Consider the following 13501-nt stretch of genomic DNA (forward strand, 5'->3'; position numbering starts at 1 on the left):
TGATCAGCAATCAGGTTATTGGTGTTACTTAATGGCACTATTGATTATTTCTTTTTCTCACTTTATTGGTGGTAAATGGAGTAATAAATGGCAGGGTCAGAGCTGTTTTTATGGGCCATTCATATGAAGATTTTTCACGTTGTCAGCCAGATGCCAGGGGCTTGGCTAAGAAGGCAGCTGAGTCTGGTGTACGATCTTCAGCTCTACAACTGGGATCATATCAGGGATCATAAACTGTTGTGTCCAGTATACTCTTGATGAGTCTTAATACCACACTGCATGACATAAACTCGGTGCCCCAGGAGGAAAAATGGGAGGGTTTTGCACTAATAAAAAAGAACTTATTTACACACACCTCCAATGAGTCAAATGACCAGATAATCTGTTGTACTGATGGTGATTTAGAGATCAATGTTGACTGGGGCACTGGAGTTCAGTAATGCCATGGGATCTTCGACATTCACCTGAGGGAACAGACTGGACCTCGTTTCAACCTCCGATAAGCACAGCCATCTTTTAACTATTCCACTGGAATGCCAGCCTGTGCTATGTGCTTTAGCCTCTGGAATAGTACTCGAGCCTATGAGCTTCTGATTCAAGGCAAAAGTAGAACCTCTGGCCCTAGGCTGGCATTTGTAAAGAAATTTTTGTAGCTTTTTGAAAAAACTCTTCTTTTGTGTGTTTTGTTGATGAGGTGTAAGCTTCTGCATCTTATAGTACAATAATCAGCTACTGAAGGTGGAATGTACACGTACATATAAAAAGAAAAACTTGGTTCGAATTGGGACTTTTTATCCCACTGTATCACTTGGTTCAAAATCAATTTTTATTATTGTGCGCAAACAGAACTTGATTTTTTTCTGTTCTTTTGCACAGGGGCCGGTTTAGCACCGGGCTAAATCGCTGGCTTTGAAAGCAGACCAAGGCAGGCCAGCAGCACGGTTCAATTCCCGTATCAGCCTCCCTGAACAGGCGCCGGAATGTGGTGACTAGGGGCTTTTCACAGTAACTTCATTTGAAGCCTACTTGTGACAATAAGCAATTTTCATTTCATGTTGACATATTTCCGTTAACTGTTTATTAATAAAACATTTTCTGCAGTAGTAATGCTGCTTGTTTTTCCTTTGAAGTCTTTGGAAATTGGGAAGGAATATGCTGCAAGAATGCAAATACTTCCAGGGAGCCTCACACACAATATGGAAGCAGTCCGAATCTACAATTTTAAACCCAGAATACTAGGGTACATTCCTTGCTATTTAATGGCATAAATTAGTTAAAAAAACACACTCTCTAATTGTAAAGAAATTACCTCTTCCAAAAAAGTATTGAAATGACCATAGTATTTAACAACTGTCTGTCTGTCCATGGATAGTAAAGAGCTTCTAGGGGATATCTAGGTGCGTTTAAACCTGATAACTAGTCATCTTAAGTTGGTAATTTAAGGTGCCCCAGTACCACAGTGGTCCGTTACTTTCTAACGTCAATTTAAAAAAAACATGAAAGACTTTGAAATCTCCCATTGTAATAAAAAAATCTGAGACGCAAAATGCTGGACATAAAAACACCTCAAAGTGAATCATTGTAACTACTGCAAAGGGACTTCTGGTGGTGGCTATGAAGGAGTAGGTCGCACATTTGGTGGCTCCCGTTCGGGTCGGACCTTTGGACCTTTTCCCCCGATTTTCTTACCGGACTTGATTTGGAAAATTGATGGTAGGGGCAATTGTTGATTGGATTCCCACATCGGTGTATGGAGAGGCGGACTAGAAGTGCTCGCAAAGGAAGAAACAAACGAACAGAGAAGGCTCGGGCTGAAGCTGCAGCGGGGGAACGCATGGCGGATGACCGAAGTCTTGGCTCGTCGACGGAGCAGCTGATGCAATTTATCCAGGAGGGCTTCGCCAAGCAGAAGCAGGAATGCTTGGACCCGATTTAAAGAATCAATTGTGCGGCTGGAGCTCAGATTGGATGCCCAAGATCGGGTGGTCCAGAAAGTAGAGAAGACGCTGGCTGAGCAGAAAGAACATCAAACTGCGGTGGAGTTGGAGGTGGGGATGCTGAGAGACCAGCAGAAAAGGCTCCTGAAGAAGGTGGAGGACCTAGAGAATAGATCCCGCCGGCAGAACCTGAGAATCGTCGGTCTCCCGGAGAGATCCGAAGGAGCGGACGCTGGGGCATACATAGCGGGCATGTTCGAGAAGTTGCTGGGGGATGGGACGTTCTCCCGATCCTTGGAGGTTGACAGGGCTCACAGAGCGCTCGCGAGGAAGCTACGAGTGGGGGACCCCCCAAGGACAATGGTGGTGAGATTCCACAGGTACTTGGACAAGACAAGGAGCGTATTTTACAGTGGGCCAGGCAGACACGGAGTTGTAAATGGGAGAACAGTAACCTGCGGCTCTATCAGGACCTGAGTGCAGAGGTGGCCGGGAGCAGAGCGGGATTCAATCAAATAAAGTCGACCCTTTTTAAGTAAATGGTGAAGTTTGGACTGCTGTATCCGGCCCGTCTCTGGGTCACGTACGAGGAGCAACATTTTTATTTTGAGTCGCCCAAGGAAGCGGTGGACTTCGCGAAAAGGAAAGGACTGGTGGCGGACTGAGGACTTTGAATTTTGCTGCAACGTTCACGTTAAAAAAGTTTCTTGTTTTTCGTACGTTATTTGTAATGCCTTCTGTATTGATTTGGGGCCAGTTGCAGAGCTGAGTGAGTTAAAGTTTACATTTGCACTGATGGGGGATGGAGGTGTGTTTGTCAGATGCTGGATCTTTGCTTGATCATTTCTTTGTTTATCTTTTTTTTTTCTTTAAAAAAATGTTTATTCAAAGTTTTTCCCAAAAATTTTCAACCAATTTTAAACCCCCCCCCCCCCCCCCCCCGCGTAACAGAAAAGAGAAAAAGAACAGAACAAACATAAACATATCAATCAAACATACTACAGAACTTATACAATGGGTTTCTCCCGCGCATAATAACCCTCCCATATGCTTTTTACAAGTACCCCTAGGGGAAAAAAAAACTCCCCCGCCCACCCAACTACCCCCCCCCCCAACTCCCTGGGTTGCTGCTGCTGACCGACCTCATCCTAACGCTCCGCAAGATAGTCTAGGAACGGTTGCCACCGCCTGAAGAACCCCTGCGCAGACCCTCTCAAGGCAAACTTTATCCTCTCCAGCTTAATGAACCCTGCCATGTCATTTATCCAGGCTTCCACACTGGGGGGGCTTCATGTCCTTCCACATGAGCAAGATCCTCCGCCGGGCTACCAGGGATGCAAAGGCCAGAATACCGGCCTCTTTTTTTCTCCTGCACTCCCGGCTTGTCCGCCACCCCAAATAAAGCCAGCCCCCAACTTGGCTTGACCTGGACTTTCACCACCTTGGACATAGTCTTCGCGAAACCCCTCCAGAACCCATCCAGTGCCGGGCAGGACCAGAACATGTGGGCGTGATTCGCCGGGCTTCCCGAGCGCCTCCTGCATCTGTCCTCCATCCCAAAGAACCTACTCAGCCTCGCCCCTGTCATATGCGCTCTGTGAATGACCTTAAACTGTATCAGGCTGAGCATGGCACATGAGGAAGAAAAATTAACCCTACTCAGGGCATCAGACCACAGACCCTCTTCAATCTCCTCCCCCAACTCCTCCTCCCACTTGCCCTTCAGCTCCTCTACCGAATCCTCCTCCTCTTCTTTCATCTCCTGATATATCGCTGAAACCTTGCCTTCTCCAACCCATACACCCGAAATCACCCTGTCCTGAATCCCCTGTGCCGGGAGCAACGGGAATCCCCTCACCTGCCGCCTCACAAACGCCCTCACTTGCATGTACCTGAACGCATTTCCCGGGGGTAACCCAAACTTCTCCTCCAGCGCCCCTAGGCTCGCAAACGTCCCGTCTATAAACAGGTCCCCCATCCTTCTGATCCCTGCCCGATGCCAGCTCCGAAACCCCCCGTCCATCCTTCCAGGGACGAACCGATGGTTCTCCCGGATCGGGGACCACACCGAGAATCCCATCTCACCCCTATGTCATTTCCACTGCCCCCAGATCTTTAGCGTTGCCACCACCACCGGACTCGTGGTGTACCTTGTCGGCAAGAGCGGCAGCGGTGACGTCACCAGCGCCCCCAGGCTCGTTCCTTTGCAGGACGCCATCACCAACCTCTTCCATGCCGCCCCCTCTCCCTCCATCACCCACTTACGGATCATTGCCACGTTGGCTGCCCAATAGTAGCCACCCAGATTCGTCAACGCCAGCCCTCCCTTTCCCTACTATGCTCCAGAAACCCCCTCCTTACCCTCGGGGTCTTGTTTGCCCACACAAAACCCATGATGCTCCTACCTACCCACTTAAAAAAGGCCTTGGTAATCATAATCTGAAGGCACTGGAACACAAAAAGAAACCTCGGGAGGACCATCATTTTAATCGACTGTACCCTGCCCGCTAGCGAGAGTGGCAGCACATCCCATCTTTTAAAGTCCTCCTCCATCTGCTCCACCAGCCGCGACAAATGAAGTTTGTGCAGGACCCCCCAGCTCCGAGCTATCTGGATCCCCAAGTACCGAAAGCTCCTTTCCGCCCTCCTCAACGGTAGGTCGTCTATCCCTCTTCCCTGGTCCCCTGCAATATACCTGAACGCATTTCCCGGGGGTAACCCAAACTTCTCCTCCAGCGCCCCTAGGCTCGCAAACGTCCCGTCTATAAACAGGTCCCCCATCCTTCTGATCCCTGCCTGATGCCAGCTCCGAAACCCCCCGTCCATCCTTCCTGGGACGAACCGATGGTTCTCCCGGATCGGGGACCACACCGAGAATCCCATCTCGCCCCTATGTCATTTCCACTGCCCCCAGATCTCACAAAGAGCTCACTTTTCCCTACATTTGAGCTTCTAGCCCGAGAAGTCCCCAAACTCCCTTAGGATCCGCATGACCTCCACAATCCCCTCCACTGGATCTGCCACATACAGCAACAGGTCGTCCGCATACAGCGACACTCGATGCTCCTCTCCCCCTCGGACCACCCCCCTCCATTTCCTGGACTCCCTTAATGCCATGGCCAAAGGCTCAATTGCTAATGCAAACAACAGGGGGGACAGGGGGCACCCCTGCCTCGTCCCTCGATACAGCCGAAAATACTCCGACCTTCGCCGATTCGTAGCCACGCTCGCCACCGGGGCTCTATATAGGAGCTTAACTCAACTGATAAACCCCTCCCCAAACCCAAACCTCCACAACACTTCCCAGAGATACTGCCACTCCACTCGGTCAAAGGCCTTCTCCGCGCCTATAGCTGCCACTATCTCTGCCTCTCCCTCCACCGATGGCATCATAATCACGTTGAGGAGCCTCCGCACGTTGGTGTTTAGCTGCCTGCCCTTTACAAATCCCGCCTGGTCCTCATGAATCACCCCCGGGACACAGCCCTCAATTCTCGTAGCCAGCACTTTTGCCAGCAACTTAGCATCCACATTGAGGAGCGAGATCGGTCTATACGACCCACATTGCAGTGGGTCCTTGTCCCGCTTCAGGATCAGAGAGATCAGCGCCCCGGACATTGTCGGGGACAGGGTCCCCCCCTTCCCTTGCCTCATTGAAAGTCCTCACTAGCAACGGGGCTAACAGGTCCGCATACTTCCTGTAAAACTCAACAGGGAACCCATCTGGCCCCGGGGCCTTCCCCGCCTGAATGCTCCCCAGTCCTTTAACCAGCTCCTCCAACCCAATTGGCGCCCCCAAACCAGCCACCTCCTGCTCCTCCACCCTCGGGAACCTCAGTTGATCTAGAAATCGTCGCATCTCCACTTCCCCCGATGGGGGCTGAGATCTGTACAGCTCCTCATAAAAGTCCTTAAATGCCTCATTTACTTTCGCCACACTCCACACCGTAGTTCCCCTGCTATCCTTAACTCCACCTATCTCCCTCGCTGCCATCCTCTTACGGAGCTGTGTGCCAGCATCCGGCTCGCCTTCTCCCCATACTCGTACGTCGCCCCCTGTGCTTTCCTCCACTGTCCCTCTGACATCCCTGTGGTCAACAGGTCGAATTCCATCTGGAGACTTCGCCGCTCCCTAAGTAGTCCCTCCTCGGGGGCCTCTGCATATCTCCTGTCTACCCTTAGGATCTCCCCCACTAACCTCTCCCTTTCCCTGCCCTCTCTCTTCTCCCTGTGAGCCCTGATGGAGATTAACTCTCCCCTGACCACCGCCTTCAGCGCCTCCCATACTACCCCCACCTGCACCTCCCCGTTGTCGTTGGCCTCCAAATACCTTTCAATGTACTCCCGCACACCACCTCATCCGCCAGTAATCCCACATCCAGACGCCACAGCGGGCGTTGGTCCCTCCCCTTTCCCAACTCCAGCTCCACCCAGTGTGGGGCGTGGTCTGAGATAGCTATGGCCGAGTACTCCGTTCCTCCACTTTCGGGATCAGCGCCCTACTCAAAACAAAAAAATCTATCTGGGAGTAGGCTCTGTGTACGCGAGAGAAAAAAGAAAATTCCCTGGCCAGGGGCCTAGCAAATCTCCACGGGTCTACTCCCTCCATGTGGTCCATAAACCCCCTAAACACCTTGGCTGCAGCCGGCCTCTTCCCCGTCCTAGACCTGGAGCGATCTAATGCTGGGTCCAACACCCGTGTTGAAACCCCCCCCCATTATCAAGCTTCCTGCCTCCAGATCCGGAATCCGCCCCAACATGCGCTTCATAAATCCAGCATCATCCCAGTTCGGGGCGTATAGGTTTACCAATACCACCCACGCCCCCTGCAACCTACCGCTCACCATCACGTATCGACCTCCATTGTCCACTACAATATTCTTGGCCTCAAACGACACCCGCTTCCCCACCAGCATTGCCACCCCTCTGTTCTTCGCATCCAGCCCCGAAATGAATACCTGTCCTACCCATCCCTTTCTTAACCTGGTCTGCCACCTTCAAATGTGTCTCCTGAAGCATGACCACGTTTGCTTTCAGTCCCTTTAAATGCGCGAACACTCGGGCCCTCGGAACCGGCCCATTCAGGCCCCTCACATTCCAAGTTATCAGCCGGATTGGGGGGCTTCTCTCTCTCTTCTCCTCCCCCCCCCCCCCCCCGCCCCCTTGCCGACTAGCCATCTCCTTTTCTAGGCCAGTCCCGTGCACGCGCCTCCAGCACTCTCCAGTCCCCCAGACGGGGGCCCCCCGCCCCAACCACCTCTTCTGTTTCCAGTTCCCCATCGGCCAATGCAGCAGCAACCTATTTCTTCCCCCCCACCTCCCCCCGCTAGATCTGTATCTAGCTCTTTTGCTCCCCCCATAACACTAAGTCAGCTGACCCCGCCGTCCCATTGACCCCCCCCCGTGTGGGAATCCCCCCTCCCCAGCAATCAGTGTGCGCTCCTCCACCCCCCCCCCCCCCTTCCATCCTTCCCTAGCGCGGGAAAAAGCCCGCGCTTTCCTGAGCTGGTTCCGCCCCCTCTGGCGCCACTCCTGTTGCGGCTTTATCCCAATTCCCCCCTCTCCTCCCTCCAGCACCGGCGCCCACATTCTCTCACAGTCTCCCTATCAGATCTTTTCCCCCATCCCCATCCATCACCCAACTCGTGGAACATTCCCTACGCATAGTTAAAACCCTGTATACAACCGACATCCCCCACAACCACAGACCCTCAGTTTGAGTCCAATTTTTCAGTTTGTATAAAGGTCCAAGCCTCCTCAGGCGTTTCGAAGTAGTGGTGTCGATCCTGAAACGTGACCCACAATCGCGCTGGCTGCAGCATTCCGAACCTCACCCCCTTCTGATGGAGCACCGCCTTGGCCCGATTAAAACCAGCTCTCTTCTTTGCCACCTCTGCACTCCAGTCCTGATAGATTCGGATCTCCGTATTCTCCCACCTGCTGCTCCGCTCTTTCTTGGCCCATCTCAAGACACATTCTCTATCCACGAAACGGTGAAACCTCACCACTACCGCCCTTGGCGGCTCGTTGGCCTTGGGTCTCCTCGCCAGGACCCGATGAGCCCCTTCTAGCTCCAGGGGACTCGGAAAAGCCCCCGCCCCCATCAGCGAGTTGAGCATCGTGCTCACATATGCCCCAGCATCGGCCCCCTCCACTCCTTCGGGGAGACCCAGAATCCGAAGATTCTTTCTCCTCGACCTATTCTCCAGGTCCTCGAATCTTTCCGCCCACCTCTTGTGCAGCTCCTCGTGTGTCTCCATCTTAACCGCCAGGCCCAAGATCTCATCCTCGTTCTCCGCGTTTTTTTCCCGCACCTCGCGGATCGCCACCCCTTGGGCCTTCTGGGTCTCCACTAACCTCTCGATCGCCGTCAACATTGGCGCCAGCACCTCTTTCTTCAGCTCCTCAAAGCAGCGCTTGAGAAACTCCTGCTGCTCCTGCACCCATGCTGCTTGATCTCCGCCCGCCGCCATCTTGTTTTTTCTCACTCACACTTTTCGCTGCTCCAAAAACGCTTTTTTGACCGCTCCGCTCCTGGTCCAATCCATATACTATAGGGTGGGCCTTGCTATCACCTTCCCACACTGGATGTCGTCGAAAAATTTCCGTGGGGCTCCTCTATCTTTTTTTTTCTAGGGCAATAGTGTTGGGACTGTTTGTTCATCTGAGTATGTGTGTATGGGCGGGGGGAACAATAGGTGGGAGAATGTCTGGTGCCATGGGCGGGGGTCACCAAGCTAGCTGGGCGGGCTAGCTCACGGAAGTGCAGTGCGGGCTGAGCAGCTGTTATGCTTGTCGAAGGAGTCGGTTTACATTGTGCTGTTACTAGGCAGGGGGACTGGGGGAAGATGTTCTACTGACGGGGGAAGGACTGTTGCTGAGGGACAGAAAGGAGGTTGGGGGCGGAGGCTGCCTGGGGGCGTGCCGGTGGAGGCGTGGGGCGTGGGCTGGAGATTGGCCCAAGAAAGGTGATGGCTGATTGGCGAAGGGGGGGGGGGTGCGATGAGCCCCCGAACTAGACTGATCACCTGGAATGTAAGAGGACTAAATGGAACGGTTAAGAGGGAATGCGTGTTCGCGAATCTGAAGGGACTGAAGGCAGGCGTGGTAATGCTACAGAAGACGCACCTTAGAGTAGCTGATCAGATCAGATTAAGGAAGGAATGGGTCGGACAGGTTTTAAAGTCGGGGCAGGACTCGAAAACCAGAGGGGTTGCGATCCTGATCAATAAGCGAGTGGTATTTGAGGCGGGAAGAATAGTTACGGCTGTGGGAGGTCGGTACATTTATGGTCAGTGGGGAAACTGGAGGGGGTGCAGGTGGTACTATTAAATGTGTATGCGCCAAATTGGGATGATGTGAAGTTTATAAAGAGGATGCTGGGGAAGATCCCGGACCTAGATTTGCATAAGTTGGTCATGGGAGGGTCTTCAACACAGTTATTGACCCTGGTTTAGACCGGTCGAGCTCAAAGACGGGCAGGGTGCCAGCAATGGCAAAGGAGCTAAAGGGGTTCATAGAGCGGATGGGGGTGGGGGATGGGGGGTGGTGGACCCATGGAGATCTGGGCAGCCGAGAGTGAAGGAGTTTTCTCTCGCTCGCAAGTGCATAAAGTGTACTCCCGAATTGATTTTTTTATTTTGAACAGGGCTCTACTGATGGGGGTGGTGGACACTGGGTATTCGGCAATCACAATCTCAGATAATGCATCGCACTGGGTTTACCTACAGGTTAGCAAGGAGAGTAGCCAGCGCCCGCACTGGAGGCTGGACGTGTGACTTTAGCTGACGAAGAGGTGTGCGGGCGGCTGAGGAAATGTATTCAGAACTACCTGGAAGTCAAAAGTTTCAGCAGTGGTGGTCTGGGAGGCATTGAAGGCGTGAATAGAGGGGAGCTGATCTCGATACGGGCCCACAGGGAGAAAATAGACAGAGCAGAGATGGACCGACTGATAAAGGAGATATTGCAGGTCGACAGGAGGTATGCGGAGACCCCAGAGGCAGGGCTTTTAAGGGAACGACAGAGGCTACAGGCGGAGTTTGGCTTGTTAACTACAGGGAGGGCGGTAGAGCTGCTGAGGAAGGCGTGGGGGGCGATCTGTGAGCATCGGGAGAAGGCCAGCAGAATGCTTGCACAGCAGCTTAGAAAGAGGGAGGCAGCCAGGGAGATAGGGAAAGTAAAGGATGGGGACGGGAGCCTGGTTGGGGATTCCGCAGGGGTGAATAAGGCGTTCAAGGAGTTTTACAGTAGGCTGTATGGGTCGGAACCCCCAGCGGGGCCGGAGGAGATGAGGCACTTCTTAGGGGGCTGAATTTCCCAAAGGTTGGGGGGGGGTTAGTAGAAGGGCTGGGGGCACCGATCGGGTTGGAAGAGAGAGCGGAGGGTCTGAAGGCCATGCAGTCGGGTAAAGCCCCGGGGCCGGACAGGTACCCAGTAGAGTTCTATAAAAACTTCTCTGGGAGATTGGGGCAGCTGTTGATGAGGACATTCAATGAGGCAAGGGAGCGTGGGGTGCTTCGCCCGACGATGTCGCAGGCCACGATCTCATTGATCCTGAAGCGGGACTAGGACCCGGAGCTGTGTGGGTCCTATCGGCTGATATCCCTATTGAATGTGGATGCCAAACTGCTGGCCAAAATCTTGTCCTCTAGGATTGAGGATTATGTCCCGGACGTTATTGGGGAGGACCAGACGGGGTTTGTTAAGGGACGGCAGTTTGTGGCCAATGTAAGAAGGTTGTGAAATGTGATCATGATGCCCCCGGAAGGTAGGGAGGTGGAGGTAGTGGTCGCAATGGATGTAGAGAAGGCTTTTGATCGGGCAGAATGGGAATATTTGTGGGAGGTACTGAGACGGTTCAGATTTGGGCAGGGCTTTATTGACTGGGTCAGGCTGTTGTATCAGGCTCATGTTACGAATAGGACAACATCGGACTATTTTAGGCTGCATCGGGGGACGAGATAGGGATGCCCCCTCTCCCCACTGTTGTTTGCGTTAGCCATAGTACCGCTGGCAATTGCGCTGAGAGCCTCAAGGGGCTGGTCCGGGCGGGGAGTTGAGCACTGAGTCTCGCTTTACGCAGACGGCCTGCTCCTGTATGTATCGGACCCATTAGAGGGGATGGAAGAAATTATGAGGTTTCTGGGGGAATTCAGCCAGTTTTCGGGGTATAAACTAAATATGGGGAAAAGTGAGATGTTTGCGGTCCAGGCAAGGGGGCAGGAGAGGCGACTGGAGGAACTGCCGTTTAGAGTGGTAGGGGGAAGCTTTTGGTACTTAGGCATCCAGGTGGCGCGGGAATGGGAACAGCTGCACAAGCTAAATCTGGCCCGACGAGTGGACCAAATGAAGGACGATTTTCGGAGATGGGACGCGCCTCAGTTGTCACTAGCTGGGAGGGTGCAGAAGGTGAAAATGACGGTGCTCCCGAGATTCCTGTTTGTGTTTCAGTGTCTCCCCATCTTTATTCCGCGGTCCTTTTTTAAACGGGTCATTAAGGTAATCACTGGCTTTGCCGGGGCGGGCAAGAGCCCGCGGGTAAAAAAGGGATGCTTGAGCAGAGCTGGGGAGAGGGCGGGCTGGCGCTGCTGAACTTCTGTAATTACTATTGGGCGGCGAACATAGCCATGATCAGGAAGTGGGTGGTGGGGGGAGGGTCGTTATGGGAGCGTGTGGAGGTGGCCTCATGCAAGGGCACCAGCTTGGGGGCGTTGACAATAGCGCCTCTGCCGTTCCTGCCGGCACGGTACTCCACCAGCCCTGTGGTGGTGGCGGCCTGAGGGTCTGGGGGCAATGGAGGAGACGTGGGAGCGGAGGGAGCATCGGTGTGGTCTCCAACCTGTAATAATCACCGGTTTGCCCTGGGAAGGATGGATGGAGGGTTTCGGAGATGGCAGAGAGCAGGGATTGAGAGGATGGGGGATATGTTTATAGAGGGGAGCTTTCCCAGCCTGAGGGAGCTGGAGGAGAAATTTGGATTGGTGAAGGGAAACTAATTTAGGTACCTGCAGGTGCGGGACTTCCTACGCAGGCAGGTTTCAACCTTCCCGCTCCTACCACCAAGGGGGATACAGGACAGGGTAGTTTCTAGAGTGTGGGTGGGAGAAGGGAGGGTCTCTGACATTTACAAGGAACTCATGGGGTCAGAGGAGACGCAGAATGAGGAGTTGAAGCGCAAGTGGGAAGAGGAGTTGGGAGGAGAGATAGAGGATGGTCTCTGGGCGGGCGCTCACATGACAGTGGCCTGGATGAGCAGGTTCTTTGGGGTAGGAGAAAGGTACGCAAGGTGCGCGGGAGGGCCAGCGAACCATGTCCACATGTTCTGGGCATGCCCGAAGCTTGGGAGATTCTGGCAGGGGTTTGCGGATGATAAGTCCACGGTTTTAAAAACAAGGGTGGCACAGAGTCCAGAGGTGGCGATTTTCGGAGTGTCGGAAGATCCAGGAATCCAGGAGGAGAAAGAGGCAGACGTTTTGGCCTTTGCTTCCCTGGTAGCCCGGATTGGATTGGATTTGTTTATTGTCACGTGTACCGAGGTACAGTGAAAAGTATTTTTCTGAGAGCAGCTCAACAGATCATTAAGTACATGAGAAGAAAAGGGAATAAAAGAAAATACATAATAGGGCAACACAGCATATACAATGTAACTACATAAGCACTGGCATCAGATGAAGCATACAGGGTGTAGTGTTAATGAAATAAGTCCATAAGAGGGTCATTTAGGAGTGTGCTGACAGTGGGGAAGAAGCTGTTTTTGAGTCTGTTCGTGCGTGTTCTCAGACTTCTGTATCTCCTGCCCGATGGAAGAAGTTGGAAGAGTGAGTAAGCCAGGTGGGAGGGATCTTTGATTATGCTGCCCGCTTTCCCCAGGCAGCGGGAGGTGTAGATAGAGTCAATGGATGGGAGGCAGGTTTGTGTGATGGACTGGGCGGTGTTCACGACTCTCTGAAGTTTCTTGCGGTCCTGGGCTGAGCAGTTGCCATACCAGGCTGTGATGCAGCCTGATAGGATGCTTTCTATGGTGTATCTGTAAAAATTGGTAGGAGTCAATGTGGACATGCCGAATTTCCTTAGTTTCCTGAGGAAGTATAGGCGCTGATGTGCTTTCTTGGTGGTAGCGTCGACGTGGGCGGACCAGGTCAGATTTTTGGAGATGTGCACCCCTAGGAATTTGAAACTGCTAACCATCTCCACCTTGGCCCCGTTGATGCTGACAGGGGTGTGTACAGTACTTTGCTTCCTGAAGTCAATTACCAGCTCTTTAGTTTTTGCTGGCATTGAGGGAGAGATTGTTGTCGCTACACCACTCCACCAGATTCTCTATCTCCCTCCTGTATTCGGACTCATCGTTATTAGAGATCCGGCCCACTATGATATTATCTGCCGGAGACAGATATTATTAGCTTGGAGGGACTCAGCCCCCGAAGTCGGAGACCTGGCTAGCGGACATGGCTAGCTTTCTCTGCTTGGAGAAAATCAAGTTCGCCTTGAGAGGGTCAGTGTTGGGGTTCGCCCAGAGGGGGCAGCCGTTCGTCGACTTCTTTGCAGAATATTAACCATCAGCA

General features: G+C 52.8%; 1 protein-coding gene across 2 annotated transcripts in view; it reads left to right on the top strand.

Moving 5' to 3' along the window:
* zbtb26 (zinc finger and BTB domain containing 26) overlaps positions 1 to 13501 on the top strand; it is a 40651-nt gene that overhangs the window by 15474 nt on the left and 11676 nt on the right. The window lies entirely within an intron of this gene.

This window comes from Scyliorhinus torazame, chromosome 22 (genome assembly GCF_047496885.1).
Source record: "Scyliorhinus torazame isolate Kashiwa2021f chromosome 22, sScyTor2.1, whole genome shotgun sequence".
NCBI classification, from domain to species: Eukaryota; Metazoa; Chordata; class Chondrichthyes; order Carcharhiniformes; family Scyliorhinidae; genus Scyliorhinus; species Scyliorhinus torazame.